The 23719-nt window shown below is 43.7% G+C and overlaps 1 protein-coding gene across 1 annotated transcript in view; it reads right to left on the reverse strand.

The window, feature by feature from the left end:
• VANGL2 (VANGL planar cell polarity protein 2) overlaps window positions 1-23719 on the reverse strand; it is a 97359-nt gene that overhangs the window by 32614 nt on the left and 41026 nt on the right. Inside the window, exon 2 of the mRNA XM_066609021.1 lies at window positions 16194-16370. The gene's annotated coding sequence lies outside the window, so the exon portion shown is untranslated. The remainder of the gene's footprint in view (window positions 1-16193; window positions 16371-23719) is intronic.

Consider the following 23719-nt stretch of genomic DNA (forward strand, 5'->3'; position numbering starts at 1 on the left):
GGCCCTTTCAAGGCAACCATAAGGCTGATGTGGCCCTCGGTGAAAGAGAGTTTGATACCCCTGCCTTAAGGACACGGCCCTTTTCACCCCCCACAACTCCCATTTTCGTCACCCCTTCATTTAAAAAAACTCTTATAAAACTCTTATTTATCCATCGCCATCATTGTCTGAAGGCTTATTCAGAAGGCCCCCGGCTGCCATGACACCTGCACAGTAACCTACGATCTCATCCTGTAGTGTTAAAGGGTTAAAAAGGCAATATACTTTCCTCTTCAGTCAAGTTGGTTGGCCAAAAGAGATCATCTAGCTTCAAAGAACATGTACTACAAAGAGGGGAGTAGGGGGTGGGGGTGGAATATTAGGAATTGCTGCATAAATAGGTCGATTTGTTAGTCCAAACTCAAAGGAAGAAAATCTAAGGAGCAATTTGGTCAAAAAATTGCAGCTCTGGCAGATAGGACTACAAGCATGTGTAGTGGACTACAAGCATGTGTAGTGGACTACAAGCATGTGTAGTGTCCCCAGAAGAACATCCTGGACCCTTCCTTAATGGTCATACATGTATTGTCCCATGTGGATGCACTGTGCAAAGCGGTCATGTTAATTTTCTGTATGTATGTTGCACAGCTGCGGCGTCTGAAGGGTTAACTCCCCTAAAACCATTGCCTGTCAGCTCTGCTGCTGAATGTATCTATCCTACTGTGTCACGTGGTACAAGTGAGGATATAAATGTGGTGTCTGACAGTGGGAAAAGGTCCATCTTCTGCAGTCGGTGCTAGAGAAGGGTTCCATCTTACCTTACAGTGTGTGGGAACGGTGGCGTCACGACGTGATATAGGATCTTTATGCCCCAAATTTTAAACCATATCCTGCGAGAGGGAGGGGCAGGAAAGGGCCGAGCGAGAGGGAGGGGCAGGAAAGGGCCGAGCGAGAGGGAGGGGCAGGAAAGGGCCGAGCGAGAGGGAGGGGCAGGAAAGGGCCGAGCGAGAGGGAGGGGCAGGAAAGGGCCGAGCGAGAGGGAGGGGCAGGAAAGGGCCGAGCGAGGGAGGGGCAAGAAAGGGGAAGATGTACAGTTGGCCGGTATTAGTGTATCTTGACGCCACCAGGAAGCTAGGGGTTTGACAGTGGGAATGCCCCTCTCACACCCCCAGCTCCCGATTGGGCGACATCAGAAAGGTCCCAGCAGCATACTGTGTATTGCTTGTTGGCTGCCGTGGACGGTTAGCGTTAGGAATGATGTTCCTTTTTGCCTTACATTATTTGTTGTAAATAATTACATGTTAAAAGATGGAAATATTAAAAACTAATAATGTAAGCCTAAACATAACATCAGCCCTAACCCTAACCGTCCACAGCAGCCAGCAATCACAGGAAACTGCAATATATCTCGCACTGCCGTGGATATCCAGCCGGCGGCATGCAGGACATAATGGAGGTCCGGAAATCCGCACAGAGGCGGCGGGACGGCAGCTGTCAAGTTGTCTGTGAGCGAGGATATGGAACCGCAGCCTGGACCGATCGGTGACTGTAGCTGCAGCAGTGGAGAGCGCAGGTTCTGGGAGTAAAGAGCAGCATGTGGGAGTTTAGCGGCGGACAGCAAACAGCAGGAGCAGGGATTACAGGGGCGGACACCAAAGTCCAGGCGCGGGGAACTGTTTTAGGAGCCGGGATGCCAGATGCTGCACGGGGGAAGCTGTATTGGCACGCAGGGAACCTCACGCAGGGACCATTATTCACAGCAGGGGAGCCAGGTGCGGAGACCAGTATTAACACCTGGGGAGCCAGTAGGAGTGAACAGCAGCGGTGGGACGGTATAGGGGCACAATTAACACCCGGGGAGCTGGGAGAGAAAACCTGCAGTGGAGATTTGAGGGCCGCCAATGCAAAGCAGGAGCATACAGTAGTATTCACAGGGGACAGGATAATTTAACTGTGCTGCCAGGACCTGATGCCGAGCCTTCTCTGCAGCCAATTAGCTTCTGGGGGCGTTACTAAGCAGTCAGCCTTGTCTACACCAGGACTTCCTGGTGGCGTCAAGATACACTAATACCCAGTTGGCCTACCGGGATGAGCAATCATAATTCTAATCATTTGCCCTGTAAACGGATTATTGGTTCAGGTAAGAGAAAATTAAATGAGCACCGATCAACATGCACCAAAAATGTAGAAAATATTAAAGCATTCTAAGTTTTACAACAAGATTTCCATTTAGTTGATTCAGATGCATAAGATTTTTTAGGCGCATTTTAAATAAAGCAGCACAACTGCGTGTTATCTGTCACACTGACCACATTATCTGCATGCTATACATATTGGCACATAGCAACTGTCACACAATTTATGGCCAAAGCAACTAACCAGCGTGACAGAAGTTGATAAAAATTCAGCAGTTAAGCCAAAATATATATATTTTTAAAAAGAGTCTATTTTTGATTTCTACAGCTCCAGAATTTTCCCCGCAACTGTAAATGGCTGCATTTCCCTCCGTTTTTAAAATTGCCAAGAATATATAATGAAGGTAAATTAATTAAAGATGCACAACATGTCTGTGAGAAACAGTTGGCGTTTTTTTTTTCCCTTGCGGGTTTAATTTGTCAGTCAAGAGTGGAACAATATAAAATTGGAAGCTGTAATATCCAGCATTGTGCAAAAATAAACACAGCCCTAGTAGTAGATTCCTGTGATTAAATGTAATAAATACAATATTTTTTTAATTATTATAAATATATACTAAAAACACAAAATCTACATTTTTTTTTCTTTCCAAAAGCATTTTATTAGAGTTCTGGCTCTTTATTTTATTAAAGGTAGCCAACTTTTCGGAGTAGGGAAAAAGAAAAAAAAACACTTCTTAATTTAGATGATGCCAATGAGCAACTTCCCTTTAGATGCTACCCTTTACCAGGTAGGTAAAGTCTTGACTGACTCCTCAGGCGACGTCACATTGTGAGGTTTTCTTGGCACGGTTTGCCATTGCCTTCGCCAGTCATCCTTTTAACCCCCAACAAGCTTGGTACTTATTTTACCAACCTTGGAAGGATGGAAGGCTACCTGAACCACACGGGGATTGAACCTGCAACCTTCAGGTTGTGATCAAGAGACCGTATTTTTGCTGTCTTAACACTCTGTGCCATTACAAGACAGACCCTTTAATGTTAGGGCTTCAAAAAAACATGGCCGGTTATGTCTGATGAGTGGGGTACACCAATTTTAAAATGTTTTCAAAGAACATGAAGCAGGCAACCTGCAAGCCTTTTTGGAAAGTCTGATCATGCAAATTATGAATTAATCATACAAAGAATACATGTGCAATCTATAGGGTCACCACCTTGGTTATAGGTCTCTATCATAAAGTTTAACAGTAGCCAATGACAAAAAAAAAAAATTAAATAGAACCTATAAGCTTGGCCTTTAATTATGCCTTCCACACATCGTTCTACTTCTGGCTTACCAGGACATTTTGAGGCTTCCAACTATTCTGGCACGGTGGCCAAACGGAAATTGCAATGAAGGAATTAGCTCAGCTATAGAAGAATCAATGGTACTTCTCAGTGGTCCAGAAACACTTGACAGAGTCCTTATGACCTTTAGGGAACGCCACCAATTCAGAAAGAACAAAGCAGTACTAGATCCAACGCTATAGCAAAAGCCAGGGGTCAATATCAGCCCTACAGTGTAGGATGTGTGTCAAGTGTAGGCCACCTCCACAAAACAGTATAGATTTCTGGGAGGCCACAATACTGCCCCCTATGTACAAGAATATAACTACTATAATACTGCCCCCTATGTACAAGAATATAACTACTATAATACTGCCTCCTATGTACAAGAATATAACTACTGTAATACTACCCCCTATGTACAAGAATATAACTACTATAATACTGCCTCCTATGTACAAGAATATAACTACTGTAATACTACCCCCTATGTACAAGAATATAACTACTATAATACTACCCCTATGTACAAGAATATAACTACTATAATACTACCCCTATGTACAAGAATATAACTACTATAATACTGCCCCCTATGTACAAGAATATAACTACTATAATACTGCCCCCTATGTACAAGAATATAACTACTATAATACTGCCCCCTATGTACAAGAATATAACTACTATAATACTGCCCCCTGTGTACTAGAATATAACTACTATAATACTGCCCCCTGTGTACTAGAATATAAACTACTATAATACTGCCCCCTATGTACAAGAATATAACTACTATAATACTGCCTCCTATGTACAAGAATATAACTACTATAATACTGCTCCTATGTACAAGAATATAACTACTATAATACTGCTCCTATGTACAAGAATATAACTACTATAATACTGCTCCTATGTACAAGAATATAACTACTATAATACTGCCCCCTATGTACAAGAATATAACTACTATAATACTGCCCCCTGTGTACTAGAATATAAACTACTATAATACTGCCCCCTATGTACAAGAATATAACTACTATAATACTGCCCCCTATGTACAAGAATATAACTACTATAATACTGCCTCCTATGTACAAGAATATAACTACTATTATACTGCCCCCTATGTACAAGAATATAACTACTATAATACTGCCCCCTATGTACAAGAATATAACTACTATAATACTGCCCCCTATGTACAAGAATATAACTACTATAATACTGCCCCCTATGTACAAGAATATAAGTACTATAATACTGACCCTATGTACAAGAATATAAGTACTATAATACTGCCCTCTATGTACAAGAATATAACTACTATAATACTGCCTCCTATGTACAAGAATATAACTACTATAATACTGCTCCTATGTACAAGAATATAACTACTATAATACTGTCCCCTATGTACAAGAATATAACTACCATAATACTGCCCCCTATGTACAAGAATATAACTACTATAATACTGCTCCTATATACAAGAATATAACTACTATAATACTGCCTCCTATGTACAAGAATATAACTACTGTAATACGGTCCCCTAATCGCATGCTTTTTTCCCCCCCAAATAGGTAGTAATGCCCACCTTTACCTGTAGTCATTAGTAAACACTCCATCACTCCTAACTTTAAGCAATCCTTCTATAGTGTTGAGTGCCATGAGGTTGCGTGAATCAGGTCTTTCCGGAAGGGTTTGTGTACATACTATAGTTCTATTGTAGAAGCCTTTTCATGAGTTATTTGCGTTGTGGGAATGTTTCCCTGAAGGCAGGAGGTCAGATATGACTATAAGACTGCCACGAACACTGAGAATACCAGGAAAGCATCAAACAGAGTGAACCAAGAGAGCCTTCAAATGTGGTTAATAGGTGCTGGCTATGGTTACAACAAGACACAATTGAACAGTGTTCTCTGCCCGCTGCCACATCAAAAAGCAACGCAACAACATAGGGCCATAAAAAAGCCTTACGATTTCCTGCTATACGGGTCGCCCTGCAGTGTGTATACTTGAGATACGTAAATTCCTCTAGACTGATCCTCCCGGGAATCGAGCACCAGTCCAGCAGGTTTCACCCACAAGGTCATAACTCAAGATTTATGTCCTGTAGTAGTCATGAAAAAGGTTGTCCCATTTTGGATCCCTCCTAGTTCGCTAATGAGACTTGCATATCTTCCACCTCGGGAGGACCATTGGTACCTAGGAATGCTCATTTTAGTCACCGTGGTAGTACAGAACAGAGAACCCATCAGGATCGATGAGGATAGAGAAGTGGAATTAAGAAGTACCCCAGATTTCAGTAGAAAAATTAGATAAAGGCCCGTTTACAAGGACCGAGCATGCCGATTGGCGCTTGTTCACAAACGGCAGATGATGGGCTTTATGGTGACCCTCACTGATCAGACTTAAATCCTCTATCCTACGGATCGTTAAGATAGGCCATCAATATCAGATCGTAGGAGGTCTAGCTCCCAGTAGCCCCACTCACCAGCTTATTGAAGGAGCACAAGATCCCCTTCATTGTTTATCAGGCACAGCTCTGTACATTTTGCAGTGGCTGCGCCTGGTATTGCCTCCTAGTATCCGGGAGTCACACCCTCACTGATCGAATATTGATGGCTTATCCCAATTATAGTCCCAGAAAACCACATGTAAACATTCCATATACATCTGCAGGACAAAAAAAAATGATAATCCTCCAGAGCAGAAATCCTCACTTAATGCATCTCTGGGCTTCTAGAAGGGGGAGAAGCTGATCCCCATTAAAACGCTCAAATTGGGCAACTCCCCAAAAATGTAATGAAAAAGCAAAAACATAATTACCAAGTTATGATGAACCAACCCAAAAATCTTTACTACATTGATTAAGGAGGGTAAGGATTTTGAAGAACATCCTATGTGACACCTTCTGCGACGTGTACAGCAGCGGCGACTGGAGAAAACGAGACGATGCTCAGTGACCACAGAAACACAGCCAAAATAAAGAAAGATCTAATCATGTCCTGCTTCCAGCCACTGTTTTTGGATGGACAGGGTCAGGATGCTGCAGTCAGTGAAGGCTTTTTTTCCTGAATGCCAGATTTTTCGCATCTATTACCATGGAAACCCAAAAGACCCAGTCTCCATACACCTCCCCCACATGCACCCTTTTGGTTTCCTAGGTAATGGCAGCCAGGCCTAGAAACATTCTCCCAAGCAAGTGCATGAAGAGAAGCGTGGTAGAGGAAGGCTGTAGGGTAAGGAAGGAGCGAAACTGGGGAAGGTGGGGGGGCACAACAGCCTTTATTTTGTAACTCTTCGCCCATTGTTCAGAAAAAGGGATCAAGTTTCTCCAGGGAGACGACCATGAAAAATCCTGGAGACACAAAAGAAAATTTTACACCAACCCAAGCCAACGACACCCAGTGAAACCAACAACCAGGAGGCTGGTGGAGCAGAAAAACAAACCAAAAAAAAGACAAATTATAATGCAATATGGACTACAGAGAAATGTGAAAGTACGACATCAAGCGCTCACATTCCCGTTCTTAAGTACTGAATCTGGACAATCAGCATAACACTGAGATTTACAAACTCTGCCCGACAAAGTTTGAGAGCCACAGTCTGAAGGTGACACCTTAGATCACTCTTGGCCAAATGAGTAGACCCATCACCAACTATATGGATGGCTGAGTCGGCATGCTCATTGGTTAGAAGGAAATCTGGTGGTGGGTTATCTTTTGTGTTGTTGATAAATGCTTAATCGTTCTTTCCCCGAATACATAATTAAGAGATCCAGGAGTGAAGTACAGTCTATGAGGCCTTGGGCATGTTGGGGCCTTTCCTCATCGCATGGGAGTCCTTAGGACTCTGGACGCCATCTGCCAAATAGGTCACTGGAACTGGGAAGCAGCAAGCATAAACCTGGTCACAGGACTGGAATTGAAGTAGAATGGATTTCACGAAGAGGAGTGTTGGTGCCACATTAGTGTGACACAGACTGAAAACAAACCGATAAACAGCAGAGACCAAGTTAAGACTACAATCTCTGGTTTGCCAGCCCAAAAGGTTGCCAAAATACTTTTTTCCGCAGTGATTTGGTGGGCAAGGAGAAGTTCCCAAGTGTGAGAGAACCATGCCACAGCTCTTTAATTATCTGTTAGGGCTGTTACTGATTCCGTTGGGCAGTAACGGTCAAGAAGTGCCTCTGCAATTAGTTGTTGTTGAGTGTCATATCTCCACCCACAGCTTCGTGAGCCACCTGTCTTGTTTCCACCTCCAATTAAAGGATTGACCAGTCCCACTGAAATCATCAGCCTGGCTGCCATCCATTTAACATGCTCAGGCACCTTTAGACTTTGGGATCCATCCCGATTTCCATTTAGATGTGAACAAAGCAACAGAAAGACCCTTGACTTACAGTGGATTCCATTGGGACGCCTTCATAGTTTCCATCATTTTGAAAGGAAATTAGGTTAGTGTCATACATGCACTGCTATTTCTGCCATCGGAGGTCGCAAAATTATCGCAGTTCCACCTCAACTCAAAATTAAATATGAAATCAATGATGGTATGATTATGTATGGAAGGGTAGGAGGAGAGGAACATCCAAGTTTACCAAGACAGTCTGACAGGTTGCTACAAGAAGTCTTGTCCCTATAGTTCTAGGAAGATGCATTTTTGGCCTTCGACTTTTTTCTCTTAAAATGTGAAAGACGTGCGAGAGCCACATTAGACACTACTTCAAGATGTACTGAGAAACCTAAAAGCACATCAATGCTGAAAAGCAAGTCTGTGCATTGTTTGCCTAATAAAAAAGGCATTGGGCATCCATACTTTGCTTCAGCAATGAGCTGCAATGGTCCTCAAGCACCATTAAATGTAGGGTGGTAGACTTTTTTCATTAGGCTTGAATATGATGCAAAAAATATACCTACAAGGCACATTCTGAACGAAACCAGGAACTAAAAGCTGGAGAAACTTTGGAAATTGATAAATTTGAGCACAGAATTGTGTGAATCCGTGGCTGGTAGAATGAGGGCATCACAAGTGGACAGTGCTATGAAGCATCGGTGGCTACATGTTCTACATAGGATTTTTCACATTTTGGGTGGCATATGGACTTCTCCACCTGTAATATGGCACCAGCCCTCTCAACCATCCTGGATATAGTGGGACAGTCCCAGATTTCAGATGTTATCACACCATCTCAGGAAGGCTGTCTTCAGGCTGCTGTCATCTTAATTTCAACACTCCCCCATCTCTGTAGCTGTCCTAAAGTCAAAGTGTGACAAGATGTGTGCATTGGCACAAACGTCACCAGTTAGGACCCAGTGCAGTGGCTCCAGAGAACAGAGAAGAAAATCGTCATGATCCCAGAAGTTAAGGCCCGTACTTTTCAGTATGGAGGTCCTTACAGTGCATTAGGGGCATCACCGGGGGCAATTTTAGCCATGTGTGTGGTGGTGGTGGTGGTGGTGGTGGGGGGGGGGGGAGACGACACCTTTTGTGAAGGGAGCACTAAGTGGGCACTAATACTGTGTGCCATTCAAAGAGGTCACTATGATAGTGTTTGGGGCATTATTAGTGTGTGGGGGTCACAAAGTGGATTGGATGGGGGTTAGAGGCATGGCTTAACATAGCACAATTTGCTGCAGTGTGCTACACAAACAGCTATTATCCATTTTCATGCTTTGGAAGTTGAGGCATTATTATTGGACAGCCAGTGCAAGGCCACAAGGAGACCTAAAAACTTTTCATCAGGTTTTCATCAATACTTTACAACTCTCTCCCCCTAACCCCAACACCTTACCCCTCTGTTCTTGCCATGTCTATAAGCATATGGTAGGATGCATGCAAACGAAACATAGGAAAACTATTAACTATATTTAAAGGGGTTGTCCCGCGCCGAAACTGTTTTTTTTTTTTTTTCAACCCCCCCCCCCCCCCCGTTCGGCGCGAGACAACCCCGATGCAGGGACTGAAAAAAAGAACAGCACAGCGCTTACCTGAATCCCCGCGCTCCGGTGACTTCTATACTTACCGGTTGAAGATGGCCGCCGGGATCCTCTACCTCCGTGGACCGCAGCTCTTCTGTGCGGTCCATTGCCGATTCCAGCCTCCTGATTGGCTGGAATCGGCACGTGACGGGGCGGAGCTACACGGAGCCCCATAGAGAACAGGAGAAGACCTGGACTGCGCAAGCGCGTCTAATTTGGCCATTAGGCCATTTTAGACGGCGAAAATTAGACGGCAACCATGGAGACGAGGACGCCAGCAGCGGAGCAGGTAAGTGAAAAACTTTTTATAACTTCTGTATGGCTCATAATTAATGCACAATGTACATTACAAAGTGCATTATTATGGCCATACAGAAGTGTATAGACCCACTTGCTACCGCGGGACAACCCCTTTAAGCTGTTTAAATGATTTTACCATATAAGTGGCCGACTCTTAATACTAGAACATATAAGCCAAGCGCCAGGCTTAATACATAAAACCTGTGGAAGCGGTTTAGATGGCTGCGCGATAAGACAGATCTATGTGAAAATCTGCCCCTCAACACTAGGATAGGCCATCTACATCATGCAAGAGAAAGGGTCTCCCTTAGGACTGCAGCCAAAAAGGGAACCTACCACTGGAACAAACCCTGTCAAGATTTTTTCATTTTATAGATGCCTGGGCAATGCCAAGTTAGACTTGGGTCCTCTCATGCCTTTTGGTACATTGGGGAAACAGGAGAACGCCATCATTGGCAACCTAAGGCAGCAGTTCTGGCATCATCCCATGAAGGTTGATGACAGCTCTGCCCCTGCTAAGTTCTCCTTAATGTATGTCGCCAGGTGATCCTTTGCCTTCCCTACCAATACCTTCCCTTTTTTGGAATTTATAAGACAGCGATTATGCCAGTCTTATCTCAGACAAGACACAAAATATGAGAACCAGCAGCGCTCACTCGGAAGAGGCAAACGCAAATAAGAAAAATTCTGAAATTAGTATAGGAAGGTCTATCGGGCATGCAGTGCCAAAGGGTACCACATTATAACCCAGAAAAGCCTTCAGACAAATGCTCTAAAATACCACTGATGCCCATCCTAGGATCCACAGAGGAGAGACGCCCAATTCACACATTGCAAAGGGGATATATAGGTAAACCAGAATATTTTTTACAATAGGCACTAAGTGAGCCGGACAAGAAAAGGGGGGATACCCAAAATAAAAAATAGAATTGCAAGTGATCCATACTAAAAAGGGAGAAGGAGCTAGAAGGAAGTCCAGCTCACCCCCCATAACATCTAAGGAGGCACTATGAATTTCCACTTCAATGCATGGTAATCCCATATTCAGAAGTAACAGGAAGACTTTATTGCAGTAAGTAGACATCAGCAAAATAAGCTAAACACGATTCAGGGGCTTTAATCCCCTTCCTCACCGTCAAGAGCCATTATTAGAAAAGTACTAACATATATAGAAAAAATTTGCATCTGTTGCGCCAGATATTCAGTGGGTATACCACTTAAACATTGAGAGGCAGACATGTTATATCTGGACACCTAGGCAGCATTTGGGCAGTATACCTGCTGCATGTCTGGAGCAAGCAGTGGGCATATTTTATTTTGGATATTCCCCCTTTTCTTGTCAGTCTGGTCTCAGGGAGGTGTAGAACGTGTCCAGCCAAACATAGTTGGCGTGTGAGGACTCGCGAGTGGAGTGGCTGCATATCACAGTGGGATAAATTTCTTCATTCGTAACCAGTTCATGGAAAGTGACCATGTACGGGGCAACGAATGTGTTGTTGCTAGAAAACGTCAAGTCACAGGTTAATATTTGTGGCCACTTTCCACGTTTCAGATGCATGTAGTGCAGTCAATATGACGATAGTGTTCAGAAGGTGTATCTGTGTCTATAATGGCAGTGAGGCAGGAGCCCATATAAAAGGAGAATACCAAAGTGATGCTCAACTGTGACCACAGAATTGCCCATAGTGGTCCTGGAAGAAAAATAAAAATTCTAGCTTGATGCATTTGTTCCACCCTTCCATAACTGCTCAGGAAATTACGAACCCCCTTGCACCTTGACTCCTTGAAACAAACAAAAAAAAAAATTAAGAATATCTCAGTCTCTTAGGAGCCTTGGGCAGGGTTCACATCATGTTTTTGAATGCAAAAGCTTGAAGACCCATCAGTTGAGTTCTTGTTTGGTAGACCATCTTGGTGGCGTGCTCCCTTTAGACGATTTTGACTTGTACAGTAGAGAAGTAGAAGGCTTCCAATAAGAAATCCGAGAATTGCTAAAAAGTAGTATCCAACTAGGTTGTGCCACTAGAGAAGTGTTTAATAAAGGTGTTGGCAACACATTAAGCAGGACCCCCAAATGTATAAGACTTTGAAGGCATCTGCAACTCCTATTGATAGACCACTGGTTCAAAATGGTTGCTCGAGAGCTGGTTTGCAAAGTGTTGACCTAAGATCAAAAAGAAAAAAAACAAAAACGCTGCACCACCAAAAACGGTTTAGCCTGGGATCTTTGTTCAAATCTAGATTCGATTGATCTTCCGATTTTGGCAGAATAAACTAGTTGAACGTAATTTAGCAGCCAAAACCTAAGATGGTGGACCTGGCCCCAAGAGACAACATCATGAATCTCAGAATCAGGTGGATACATTTACATGAGGACTATACATATAAACCATTTTTATACATTTGGTATAGCCACCATCTCCAATAGCTCACAACTGGTCTTCAATAAAAACTATTCGCAGTGCTCTGGAGAACCCCTTTAAGAGGCCCCCAGTACGTAAAATATTAGCATCTTAAATATATACAGTATGTCACAAGGCCAAGAACATTCTGAATCATTTTGTAAGTTTTATGGCCAGGCTAACAATTTCCAGTTGCAACATTTTCTTCTTTAATGAGCTGCACATGATCAATAAGATATAGGACGATTCACTGCGGTTTGGTTTCGGATGCAAATGCTTCTAAGCCGTCACCATTCCAAGACGGAGAGTCAAACACACAACACGCCAACGACCGAAAAACAGCGATGGCCAGAAACTTACCGAAGGGCTATGCCCCAGCGTAAAGGATCTTAGGGCCCTTCTAGGATTTGTTCGCTTCTCATTTAGTTTATGCATGCAGAAAACGAGGGATCGGTCTGTGTAAATGGGCAATGATCGCTTCTGTATAAAAGCACAAGAACTGTTCTCACTGGGGCGACCTGCCGGGAATCTGCATCCAACAGGTCATCCCCACGTAAAAGAGCTCTTAGTCACATGTCCGCCCTGGCCAAGCTCATGTACCAATACTAACCAAAGATGGAGGAAGTGTAGACAAACCAAACCACATGTTCTTGTTTTATGGTCCATATCTCTGTAGCCCTGAAACCGCCACTTAGAAAGATCCCACACCGTATGTGGATTACGCACAAGCAGTCCGATGGGTGGAACATACCTTAGGGTCCTTTTCAAATATGACAATTATTAGGTAAAAATGCCCAACTTATCCTGTGAATAAGGGTCCCGTGTCGCCCTCTGCTCCTCACTGCACACCCCACAGTGAGGAGGACATTGAATGGAGGGGCGGTCACACATATGCAGCGCCTCTCTATTGATCTTCAATGGGACTGCCAGAGATAGCCGAGCGCTTGCACTCTGCCATTCACATCAGCTTCATTGAGAGGAATGGAGCAGCACTGCATATACACAAACTGTCAATCCATTCAATCTCCACATTACTGTTGGTCCAGCAAGTGAGAAGAGGGAGGACTTGAGACCCCTGTTCTCAGGATCAGTGGGGGTCTCAATGGTACCAATTAGACTACTCACCTGTATTGTATGGATAGATGCTAAAAGTCAATTGTGGTACTACCACTTTAAGGCCAGCAATGCACAATGCCCGAAGACAAATTTCGGCCTGCTGTACTGGACCAGACTATCAGCTGACAGACAAGGGTCCCGAGTGGCGGACCCCCGTCCTCATGGCCTATCCAGAGGATGGATCATCGGTTGGAAAAAGGGCAGAAAAAACCCTTTACAATTACATTGCAAAAAACAGGCAAATTGATCAAGTTTGTAGTGTGGTGGAGCTCTGAACAAACAGGCGATAATTAGATGATTTCAGAGGATCACATCAAATCACCTTGTGTAGAAGTCGCCACAAAAAAAAAAATTGGAAAAGAAAAAAAAAAAAAAAAAAACAACACAATAATATACGAAATGTGTAATATGTTCAATCATCTAAAAAAATGTAACCATTAGCCGCTCATTTCTACAGGTGTCCATAGAACTAATGGTTATACGTATAATTGCTCAAATTATAGGAATATTGGTCAGATTTAAGGGCGAATTAACAAATGCCAAGCTTTATATATTACTAACAGAATTACGCGGCTCCGTACAGGTATATTTCGTGAAACTGTTTGCATGTGCGGTTAAAAGCTTTGTTTGCTACCGATATGAAGCCAACAAAACAAAGTGCAGTCCGTTCAAGGAGAGTAAAGAAAAACAGATGGGTTTTTACATGCAGAAATCTGATGTCTCGCCAATGGTGTCCCAGAGGGATGTTAAATAAAGGGATTGTCTGGTTACTGGAGAACCCAGCCTCAATAGGATCCCCTTTAGTAAGATACAGAACTATTTTTACCCCACCCACCCCCCCCCCATGGCCACCGAGATCCAGCGCTGCAGCCCCGCTGTGGTCCCGGTGATTGTTGTGACAGATGTCACAGGAAATCAGGTGACTGCTGCAGCCAATGAGAAGCTACAACACCACTATTAGTTCTCCTGGCATCAACGCTTACATCCTGAGCACGATACCAGGAGTTCAGGAACGTGAATGTCTGCTCTTTATGCACGACGAATGACTGGACCAATCATTATATATATATAATCAAATTTTAACAGCCCCAACCCTTTGGAGGAAAAGGACTATTGTTAGCCACCAATCTAAAAGCTGGGAGAGGGGATAAAATTACAGTACAGCAACCTAAGCCAAACTCCTGTCACCAGGCAATGACTGCCATCAGGTCTTCAGTGGTGCCAGACAGATTTTTTACATTGACTTGCCAAAACAATTCAAAAATATTAAGTTTCATTTGGACACAAGTAATGGTAGCAGAAATGGAAGGAGGATGTAAAAAAAAAAAAAAAAAAAAAAAAAAAAAATTATATATATATATATATATATATATATATATATATATATATATATATATATATATATATATATAAACCTCCACATTTTAATCCTTCCTTGATTAAATAAAACCCCACAAATACTCCAAATCTAAGAACATACCAACTGGTTTTGCCCAATACGTTTTAGAAAATTAGCCAGTAATTTAACCCCTTCGTGACCGACTGTAAATTTACATTGCTGCTGCCTGGGCTCTGTGCAGCAGTGACGTACATCTTGGTCATCCACTCCCCCAGAGCGGATCAAACACCCGAAAACAGGCGGTTACCAACAACCGCTTCAGGTCCCAATGACATCATGGATAGCCAATCACAGTGCTGGCCAGGAAAGTTTGCATATCAACCCTGCGTCAACCTCTCCCCTTCTCATCTTTCCTCCAATCACACACACTGACAGAAGAGTATGTAGTAATCTTATGACAGTTTACAAATGGAAAGGCGCTGAAAGATGACTCAAGAAGGCATCAGACTATACCCCAGTGTTCCTATAGTCCCAGGACAACAAATATATATTATCTGGAGGGATAACACAACAATAGCTTAGAATTACTTATAGTTTTTGTTAAAGAGTCGGGGGGTATGTTTCGCCTTGTAGAGAGCACCACAAGGGTGTATGAAGTGTTGTAAGCCATGCAGTGCTCCCTGGAAAAAAAACATTTAAATAGGTGATGGAATAATCCTCCACAGCGCCACCTATTAGAAGGCAGCTGTCCTGCAAGTCAATGTCCAACCTTTTTAGGTGGCACGGTGGAGGATTATTCCATCCCTTGTTTAACTTTTACCCAGGGAGCATTAAATGGTCTATAAGCCTTTCCACATCTTCTTGGTGCTCTCCAGAAGAAAAAAAAAAAAACAAAAAAAAACATTCCCCCCTTCTAGACTCGCATCGATTGCCTTCAGTTGCCTAACTAAAACGTTCTATGGCAACTTTATACTGGGACCCCCTGAGGTACACTGCAAAAGAGATCATCCTTCAATGGGTCCTTAATGTGAACTGTTAGCAGTAGCACTGAGCCTGCCTAGGCCCTCCTGCTGCCCATGAGTCGCACTCCATATCTGTGCCAAGACACAGTTGGCCACACACTGTTAGCCGATACTCTTGGCATCTCACCCAACGGCTGCTGCGTTCTAACGATTTGGAGGAGGACACAAGAGTGATTGACAGTCATGGACCTGCCTCTGGATTGGACTGGAAGGAGTGACGAGTCCGCCTCAGGTACCTCCTTCACGCTGCTAAATTCAGCCAACACAGGCCCCCTCCGTCCCGGGTAATATGCCCTGTGACTGCGATTGTTATGGCCTCTCAATCCAGCTAACCAAAATCCTACTCTTAAAAAGGCAGGATCCTCGAAACAGCTGTCTGTACATTAGCATTCCGTTTCGGCTTACATTCATAGTCAGGTTGCAAGGCCTGTTAAAAGGTCGTAAATTGGGAGGTGTGGAGGATTATTCCATCGCTCACTTGTATGGAAGGTTTTATTTAAAGTTACTAAATAAATATGGCTTTCCCAATTTAGAGAACAGACAACAGAACAATATATATGTTGTACATGGGCACTCACCAGGTTAGTATCGCAGGCAAGACGGTCTCAGAATGTGAAAGCTATTCCTACGATCCTTCATGCATCTTAAAAGTGGAACTTGGGTTTAAAAATTTGAAGAAAACCAAAAAACACATTCCCTTAGTTATTCACCATCGATCTTTCTTGTAGGTGACTCTTTGTTGTAAGATCAAAAACCTGCAGGGAAGAAGAAAAAAAATACACTAAGTTAAACAAAGTACCCAATATACATACACGGATTAAACTGAAGATGATGGTGGAAGAGAACACTTAAAAATGGTTTTAAGAAAAGCAAAAAAAAGTTAGACTGAAACATTAAAACTTTCCTAAAGAAATAAAGATCAGATCAGATCACAGACTGGAAGAAAGTTAAAGCTTTGTTACAAAATGCGTCACCTTTTCTCCACTCCCTAAAAACCATGATTATGAAGCCTCGACAGAACCCAGCCAGTTTCAGGGCGCAGAAGTGCAACCATAATACTGACAAGGCCCTCGGCCCAATCGGGAGTCTAAGGCCTCATGTCCACGGGCAAAAGAAGAATTAAAATCCGCAGCAGATTTTAGCTCTTCTCCTGCCCGCGGATCCGCACCCCATAGGGATGCATCAACCACCCGCAGGTAGATAAATACCCGCGGATGGTCAATAAAAGTGATTTTTAAAAAAATGGAGCATGAAAAAATCTGGACCATGCTCCATTTTCATGCGGGTCTCCCGCTGAGACGGCTCCCGCAGGCTTCTATTGAAGCCTATGGAAGCCGTCCGGATCCGCGGGAGACAAAAATCAGATTTTACTCACCCGCTCCGTTTCTTCTCTTCGCCGCGGCGCCATCTTCTCTCAGTTGCGGCCAGATCATTTTGCTTCGAGACGGCGCATGCGCGGGGCACGTCACCGACGTTATCCTGCGCATCCGCCGGGCCGAAGAAAGAAGATCCGGCCGCGACGCAGAGAAGCGGGAGGTCAGTTAATTCTGATTTACTCTTATTTTCAGCGCTCATGTCCGCGGGGCAGGAGGGACCCGCTGCAGATTCTCCATGGAGAATCCGTAGCGGGCCTGATTTTCCCCGTGGACATGAGGCCTAAGGATCGGACCTCATAGCATGATGGGGTTCTTTGAGGTTTTGAGTTTGGATCAGCAGAGCCACATTTGGGCCGCGACAGTTTCTGTATTACAGATGCACAAAAGCTCTAGTTATACGGACGAGTGGCGCAGCCCAACCGCAGATCTACTGACTCAAACTATCATAGAACCCTATGAGCAAATCAGTAGACCGGCAGTTGAGCCGGGACATTCGTCCATATTACTGGTGCACAAATACACCTATACTGTGCCTGTCTGAAACTGACCATAAAGTGATTTAAATAGGTTCAAAAAGAAGACAGTAAGTGGTGATATCAGCCTACTAATTCTTATAGTCACATTTATAGGGACATGACACCGGCATACTGTTCAACCCTACATACATGGTGGGATTCAGCTTCTAGACTTCACCATTATACAAAAATGTTAACCTATTTGTAAGTGCATTACGTTGCTGGAATACCTGATCATCGTAGGGATACATGAAGTCCATAAAGGGCTAAAAATGGACACCAGTCAGTGAAACGTAGCTGGTGCTGGTTAATAATCGGTTTAGGCAGACGGGCGGACTCAACCCATGCCATGGGAACACTCCACACCAGGATAGAGCCACCACCAGCCTGCACAGTGCCTTGTTGATAATTGGGGTCTATGAAACATACCAACCCAACAATTAGCCCAAAACAACTGGTATCATGACTCATCAGACCACAGTACATGTTGCCAGTCCTCTAGGGTCTATTTAGCAACCTCATGAAATGGTCTTCTGGGGGCAAATTCTGCAGCTTGTCTTTTCGCATGGACAATTCTAGCCAGACGTTGCTGGTGGCAATCATTAAGCACCCGTGGGTGGTCACTGCGCTGTCCACTGTGGGTGGCAAGGTCTTCTATAACGTATTCCTCGTGACATTGTAGATTGAGGAATGTTAAATGCCCACACAACTTCAGAAATGGAATGTCCCATCTGTCTGGCACCCAATATAACACCTCGTTCTCCAACTCCTCTAATAATTCACGCCGCCTGCCATGAGCACGATAGGCAGTGCTCAACCTCACTCACAAGATAACACCCCCAACTAATACAGGTGTGGGCGTTCCCAAGCCGTCCCCTGAGGTAGCGCCACTTCATCATCAATTTACAGACTGCCATCTCAAGACTTTTGGCACGTTAGTGTAGTTGATGTATAGTATTCCAGGAGCTGCCAACATGATGAATGAACAGACCAGTACAGCAACGGACACACATTAGCACTTAACATGGACAATGAGCCTGTGAAGAGCTAGGCATGCCGGGTAGGAGCTGAAAGACATAATTAAAAAAAAATATATTAATTCTTTCCTGGCTCTGGGAATCCAAGCAGACATTAGGAAATCCTAGATTGCCAGTCCCACGCTCACATGATGAGAGTTCATTACCTCATCTCAACCTCATCCATCATCAGCAGCTCTTAATGTCTGCCTACTGACCGGCAGCCATAAAAATCCTCAGTATCTCCCCAGCATTCCTACTGCTTTCTGGAAGTGAGCTATGAAATATTATGCCGGGGGTACAGCGACAGAGGAATTTCACAAATGCAAAATGAAGAAAATTGATTTAATTCAGCAAATGGAGACAAAAGGTTTGCACAGAGTACAAGCAATGGGATGGACCTTCAGATGTTTTAGCAGCATGTTATTCTGAGAGGTATTGGAAAAAAATGGGAGAAAAACGCATAAGTTCCAGCAAAAACAATTGGAGATTGAGAAAGAATTAAAGGCCGAAAGTAAGAAGACCAAAAAGGCAGAGGACTACTTTAGGTCGGGAAGCCTCATCCTAAAGAGCTCCAGTCCATCTCCACAGCCACAGCCTTGGAGGAACCACCAACATATACCGCGGAAAATCATGCTATGTCTTATTTTCAGGGTATGTCTTATTTTCAGGGAAACAGGGTAAGTGCACAACTGCTACCATATCAGCAAAACAAAATCATTTCTCCTAGTTCTACCATACACATGAAAGTTCAGCTTGGCGGAAAGTTTGTGTGTTTAGGGAGGTAAGCTGCCTCACTCTTCTCTCTTGGGTAACAAAATCTAGAGATCAAGTTCAAAATACCAGATCCTTCTTTTCCCCCCCGACATAATCTGTTGGCGAAACGTTAAGTTGCTCCAATACACATCAGATAGTCGCCGGCCCCGCTGTTATCAATGGAAATGGACAACTAAATATTAACCTGTATGAAGGCCTTATGTGTTGGCCTACTCCGAGCAGAGTAGGCCACTTGGGTTTCTTCTAGAGATGAGCGAGCGTACACGCTAAGGGCAATTCCTCAAGCGAGTATTGCCTTTTGCGAGTACCTGCTCGCTCTTCTCAAAAGATTCGGGTGCCGGCCGAGATCTTTCTCTGCCCCTGCTACCCCCTGCTCACCCCCGCTGGCACCCAAATCTTTTGAGACGAGCGGGCAGGTACTCACAAAAGGCTATACTCGCTCGAATATTTGCCCTTAACGAGTATGCTCGCTCATCTCTAGTTTCTTCCAAAAGGTAGAGAAAAGATCAGCTTAGCCACTAAATTGGTGGAGGTCAAAGAGATCATAGAAGTGGCTATAGTCCTGGTTTTCTGCTCCACCTGAGGACACCACAAGGCGAAACGCGTCGGGGTGGCTAGAGAGCAGCTTTAAAGAGGGATTTGGAGGTGCTGATTTATTAATTTCCAGATGGGCTTTTGGAAGGTGACCATCCAGGTCTGCGTTTTAGTGTGTACGCTCGTATATGCACAATTACAGACGATACTTATTGATGACTTCTGGTCACATCTCACTGCCACCATCATTTGCCCCTTTATTTTAAATTTCATTCAATGTGGTCTTTGTCTTTTTTGAATAACATATTTATATGAGATTTTAGGGGATATTACCTATGGGTATCCCCATTAGTTTCACCATAGGTAAGAACCCGAATGGGGAAACTAATGGATAAAGCCAAAAAGGAAAAATGTTACCCACAGAAGGGAGGCAGCCCAAAGATGTCCTGTCGAACAGGAGGTGCCATGGTGACAATAAAGCAACACGATACAAAAAGCCCTTTCACTAGGCCAATTCTGGGATGGATGTAAAGGAGGGTGATCAACAAGAATGCATTTATTTACTTTAGTTATCGCCGGACTGAGAATCGCTGCTATGGGGATGAACTACCTATAGCATGATCATTTGTCCCGGTAGGTCAGTTGTAGGTCTCTTCGTTCACACAGGAAGATGTACAGCTGACCAGTGAGCATTTTGAGGTTTACTGAATATCAAGGATCAGTTGACGAATGAACATAGACATCTGATGACTGGACACTAAAAAATGTTCATGTCCAATAATCGGGCTATGTAACAAGGCTTTAAGGGCAGCAAACGTACAAGGACTGTATCCAATAAGTGAGGTGATCCAGAGGGCAGCAAGTCAACCAATAGGCCCCAAAAAGACACTAAAAAAGGAACATGAAGAGATTAACAGGGTCAGAAGACAATACAATGGAGCATTTGCATTTCAAGTTACCATCAATATACCCCTTACCTTTAACCCAGGGAATCTAGTATGGTCTCCTCTAGGGTCTACAAGGAGTTAAAAAGTCCTACGACACCAGAGAATAATGTGGCTTTCTATTCATGCAGTGACCATTGTAAAAAGAGAAAGAACACAAACCCAGGTATGAAGAGAAGGAACAAAGTACATTATCCGTGAAATGACACAGGCAGTGAGACAAAGGACGGGAGACGGGTTACAAAGCTCAGGCCTGAAGGGCAGGCTGTGGAGGAAGCCCGAGACAGACTGGAGATGCCAGATATATCAGGCCTCATCCAGAAGGATCTCCACTGATAACGGATATCACAAATCAAAGAGATGGTAAAGGATCTGTGAAGTCAAACTCCTTGGTATATGGTGGGGTTGTAGCAGGGGTGATCTATATTCTTGTCAGAGTGGGGGAGGAAGCCCTCTGCTAGGGAGCTACGCTACATGCCTAACAACTGGGGATGCTCCACAAAGCAGTTTAGATGGGACGGCTGCGGCCCCACTGGCATTTGGGCTCCTGATTTGTCTCAGATTGACAAGTTTGATACAAAGATGGTTGGATTCCCGAGCAGAGGCAATGTTCTTCTCACTCCCACATCACTACTCATATGGATAATACCAGCGTGGTCTCCGCCATTAGCCCCACAAGTGGGCATAAAGAGGTATGCGAATGCCAAGTATTAGCAGATCGGGACTACTGAACACAGTTTTTCCCTTGCCCAAGTGTTAAGGCAGCAGTATGCAGACCTAAGCTCTCACTCACGACCTGAAGGTTGCAGGTTCAATCCCCTGTTCAGGTAGCCAGCTCAATGTTGGCTCAGACTTCCATTCTTCCGAGGTTGGAAAAAATGAGCACCCAGCTTGCTAGGGGGTAATAATTACCTGAAAGCGCTGCGAAATAAGTTGGCAAGGCAACGCAACACACACTTTTTCCGTTCAACTATTTTTATTAATAGTTACTGAGCGTCACAAGGGCCGCCTGAGATTATACTTCAAAGCTATTCTTCACATCAACAAAGAACGTGTCTTTATTGTAGCCACAAAAAATAGCACGATATTTCGACCAAACACCATGGTCTTTCTCAAGTTTGAGAAAGACCATGGTGTGTGGTTGAAACGCCGCGCTATTTTTTGTGGATACAATAAAGACCCATCCTCGTTGATGTGAAGAATATCGTTTTGCACCTTATATGCTGCTCCGGCCTGGTTTATTGCGGATTTGCGTTGGATTGGGGAGTCCATATCCTTACACTGAGGGTGCATGTGTATCCTATATGCTTCCATACACTGATTTCACGCATCCACACGCCCATCCCTTTTACACAGATGACTGACGGTCGTTCCAATGCCCAACAGCCAACCCAGCGATAATCACTCTGGGGGCTTTCACACAACTCACAGGAAACAGGCCGTCGTTCAATGACGAACAGCGACCTGTTTGCATGGAATGATCGTGGTTTGATTTTTAGGGGAAAAACAATAAGTGAACGAATGATCATTCATTATTCAGTCACTGGCCACATTCACTGGTCAGATTCTCATGACTCAACAAGAATATGAATGATAATCATTCCATGCAAAAGGGCCCTTCACTTCAAAAGGTGGTAATACATTATTTTATTTGAAGTGCTGGGCTAACTGATTCGTATGGGTGCGTGCCAACTCTCCCCCAACTTATGATGTCGGGGAATGGGGAACGATCAAGCAGGAAGAATCTCAACATCCAATATTTACCCTTGGGAACAAAAGTAAGTTGCTGCTAGAGATGTTCGCCTAGGGTTCTTTTATATGCAGTATACAAGATGAACGAAACCAGTGCTAGTCTACCTGGCCATTACACGGGCCGACTCCACGCAAACAAGTATGCAATCACTCGTTCCTTCATAGAGAATCATCGCTGTTGGCACACGAAGATGTGCAGCTGACAGTGATTTTTTGGGGCTGCAAAAGGAGGTAATCAGCCAACAAACCAGCATTTGCACTTTCAATGGGTGCAACTTCATAAAGGGCAATAATTGAGCCAAGGAGCATTCATCCCCAATCGTCAGCCTGTGTAGAAGAGCATCGACTCTCCCTTCCCACCAAGACCACATTATGGCTTGGCCGACCCACATGTATGGATATTAGGGCGTAGAATAACTATCAGCCAAATGAGAGTCTGACATCTATGTAAGGTGTACGGCACCATAAGATACTTTAAGGGATTTTCTGGGACTTGAGTCTATGGCTGTGGGATGGCGCAAAATTAAGAACAAAGGCACACTATCCTCTTTTGGTGGCTCCCCATCCAGCGCTGGAGTCCCGTTTTCCGCAACAAGCACAGAAGGCAATCAATGTATATGCGAGTGCTCAGCCAATCATAGGTGTCAATTCTGCACATGGCCAAGTGGTCACATGAGCAATGAGGACTGCGAGCCTCTTCTGGATTCAGAGCAGCAGGGACGGGGGTTCTAGCACTGCATGGAGGGGCACTGAAGGAGGAGAGTATGACCTCTATTTAATTTACACCATTCTGCAGTCAGAAATTTTTTTTAGCCTATTGTGTTCCGAAAAACCCCTTTAGTATTGTACTTTGATAACACGTCTTAAAAAAAAACACACAATTTCCTAGTGAACATCTAAAAAGGAATGCAATATACTCTAATTTAAAGCACCTGACTTAGGGGGAAAAAAAAAAAAATACAAAAAAATCCACACAAAAGTAATAACAAAAATATGTGGATAAAATGTAATAAAAAAGGGAAGGAAATACTTCAAAAAACAAAAAAAAATTATGTTTCATTTAATTTCAAATATATTGGTAAAGCTGGAAATAGGGGGGAAAAAAAAAACAAACTGAGAAAGAAAAAAAAAAAAAGCCGGGTTATACGAGAAGCTGTGTCCAGAACAAACCAGATCTCCGGCGTATTGTA

Source organism: Eleutherodactylus coqui, chromosome 6 (assembly GCF_035609145.1).
Source record: "Eleutherodactylus coqui strain aEleCoq1 chromosome 6, aEleCoq1.hap1, whole genome shotgun sequence".
Classification (NCBI taxonomy): Eukaryota; Metazoa; Chordata; class Amphibia; order Anura; family Eleutherodactylidae; genus Eleutherodactylus; species Eleutherodactylus coqui.